We start from the raw sequence: 2,976 nt of genomic DNA on the forward strand, positions 1-2,976 counted from the left end.
AGGAGGAGGAGGAGGAGGAGGAGAAGGAGAAGAAGAAGAAGAAGAAGAAGAAGAAGAAGAAAAGTAGTCAGTATTAACAAGAGAGGTTTGTTATCTTCCTGCAGTATGTGTCTAAAACATGACAGAGAACCTCCCAAAACTTATCCAAATGGATGACAACTCTGCTTCTGGTCATACAAATGGCACTTCCAGAAGGAACCTTAAAAGTTATTTCTAAGAGTTATGAAGTCTTGACCAAGAAACTGAAGACCATAATGACATAGGTTGTGTTTTCCTTACTTTCACCAACTGAAGGCAAGAAGTAAAGAAAAGAGGGGAAAAAAAATGTTTTTCTAACTGACTTAAGAAGATAGTGTCTGAGAATGGGATTTGCATTTCTGGTTCATGGCTTACAACACAGAGTTAACAGGCTCTTGGCCAGAGATGGAGCATGCCTAACAAAGAATGGTATCATTGTGTTTGTCAGATGTCTGGTAAATCTAATCAAAAGGGCTTTAAACTAAAAAGGACTGAGGTGGGAGAAGGCTGGTTGTGTGTGTCCCTCAAGTTAGATACCATAGAGAATAATAAAAAAAAGAAGAAAATGCCAGTAGTAAAATCCATGGCCTGAGGTGTCTATAGACAAATGCCCAAAGTTTAGGGAATGAACTTGACAGGTTTTAATGCAAGGGGGCAAACTTGACCTCATAGGTATCACTGAAATTTAGTGGAATGAAAACCATGTCCGGACTATGCTCTGGAGAGGCATATTTTATTCAGAAGAAACAGGATAGGTAAAAGCAGGTAGGGTCTTGGGGGGGCGAGGGGGGAGAAGGGGTAGCATTGTATTCTAGGAATTACAATGTAAAGAAATACAGGAACCAGAGCAGGGAGTGACAGAGAGTATTTGGGTGAAGGTGAAAGTAGGGAGAAGGAAGTGACTTTGTTGCTGGGGTATACCACAGACCATTTGGACAGAAAGAGGAAATAGATGAGGAGCTTGAGAAGCAAATTGTAAGCCTGGCCCTGAGGCATGACGTAATACTGATTGAGCAGTTCAATTATCCAGAGAGAGCCCTCTCCCTGCCAAAAGCAGATAATTTCATGACTAATAATTTCATATTTTGCCTTAGTGATAATTTCATCCTTCAAAAAGCAGATAACAGTCTCAGGGAGGGAAATTGGAGGGAGGGACAGAATTTGGAACTCAAATTTTTTAAAAAATAAATGTTAAGGGCAAGCTAGGTGGCACAGTGGATAGAGCACTGGCTGTGGAGTCAGGAGGACCTGAGTTCAAATCCGGCCTTAGACACTTGACACTTACTAGCTGTGTGACCCTGGGCAAGTCACTTAACCCCAATTGCCTAACCAAAAAAAAAAAAAGACAGGAGACTTAGAGAGAAGTGACCACTCCATCCAGGAGTTTGTAATGAAAGAGAGGACATCTGGGCCTAGTTTGTCGTGTACCCTGTGTATGGGGAAAGCAGATTTCAAAGAATTCAAAGTAAAAAAAAAAAAAAAAAGTAGGATCCCATGGACTCAAAAACTTTAGGGGGAGGTCAGCCCAGGGGAGATGGGGAAAGCTCAAGAATGAAATTATGAAGACACAAAGGGAAACAATTACAAATAGGAGGATAAATTGGATTTATCTGATGAAACCAATGTGGATGCAAAGGGAACTCAACAACCAACTTAGATTTTGTAAACAAAAAAAAAAAGAAAAAGAAGCTCAGAAGCAGGAAGCAAGGCCAGGAAACAGCAGATGAATAAAAGGACATGGAACAGTCCTACTTTTAAAAAAGCTTAGAATGAGCTGAGACTGATGAAGGAAGCTCAAGGTAACAAAATGGTGGGGGCAGCCACATTTAGAGAAGAAAGGAGGGGTAAAGAAGAGACGGGACATTTGCTTCGGGTAGATAGGGTGGAATAACTGGCCACAGATGGGAGGCCAAGTTGCTTAAGTCTTAATTTTGTTTCTGTTTTCTCTTTTTAGGATAATGACCTTCTTACACTGGAAATAACAGAACAAACATGACAAAAAGAGAGTTGATACCCGAAATAAGTAAGGAGAGATTAAGAGAGCACCTAGCCACCCTTGATGAGTTCAAGTCACCTGGCCCAAGGCTACTGTGTCCTCAAGTTCTAATACAAGGGGGAAGGGGGAAAAAAGCATTCATTAAGGGCCTACTATGTGCCAGGCACTGTGCTAAGTATACTACTTTACAAATATTATCTCGTTTGATAAGTGGCTGATACCATTGCTGAACCATTGCCCATGATATTTAAAAGCTCTTGGAGTATAGGAGAGGCACCCCAATATTGGAGAAGGGTCAGTGTTGTCCTGATTTTCAACAAAAGAAAGAGAAAAGAGTATTGTATCCATTTTACAAATGAGGCAATCCGGAGTCAGAGAGGTTTAATGGGATGCATCATGGCTAGGAGGTGGCCTCTATCTGCCCACAACTGACAACTGACTCTTTTTGTTGTTATCATTCAGTCGTTTTCAGTCCTGTCTGACTCTTCATCACCCCACTTAGGGTTTTCTTGGCAAAGATACTGGAGTGGTTTACCATTTCCTTGCCCATTTTACAGATGAGGAAACTGAGGCAAACAGGATGAAGTGACTTGCCCAGGGTCACACAGTTAGTAAGTGTCTGAGGTCAGATTTGAACTCATGAAGATGAGTCTTCCTGACTCTATGCACTCTGGCGCCACCTAACAGCCCAAAAAGAAGGCTTTTAGTTCCACTACATGAGCCACTCATATAGCTGGAAAAAAAAAAAAAAAAGACAGCGTCCAACCCAGGAGTCCATGGCTACAGATGAGATAATTTCCTGGCTAGGCTCTTTGGGTGGTGGGTGGATGATAATCTTTAAAATTCAGGATGACATAGAGCTGTAAGGCATGTCATGTCAGGACCTGCACAAGCACTCAGCCTGGCCAGACTTCTTTAAATCCCATTTATTCAGATGAGGGTCATGATATTCCCTCCATACT

At 41.7% G+C, this 2,976-nt stretch overlaps 1 long non-coding RNA gene across 1 annotated transcript in view; it reads left to right on the forward strand.

Moving 5' to 3' along the window:
* Positions 1-2,248, forward strand: part of LOC114024741 — a 16,304-nt gene extending 14,056 nt beyond the window's left edge. Inside the window, exon 3 of the long non-coding RNA XR_003566945.1 lies at positions 1,973-2,248. This is a non-coding gene — a long non-coding RNA (uncharacterized LOC114024741). The remainder of the gene's footprint in view (positions 1-1,972) is intronic.
* Positions 2,249-2,976: the final 728 nt, after the last annotated feature.

The sequence above is a fragment of the Vombatus ursinus genome, unplaced genomic scaffold (assembly GCF_900497805.2).
Source record: "Vombatus ursinus unplaced genomic scaffold, bare-nosed wombat genome assembly UNPS02014822.1, whole genome shotgun sequence".
In the NCBI taxonomy this organism is placed as follows: domain Eukaryota; kingdom Metazoa; phylum Chordata; class Mammalia; order Diprotodontia; family Vombatidae; genus Vombatus; species Vombatus ursinus.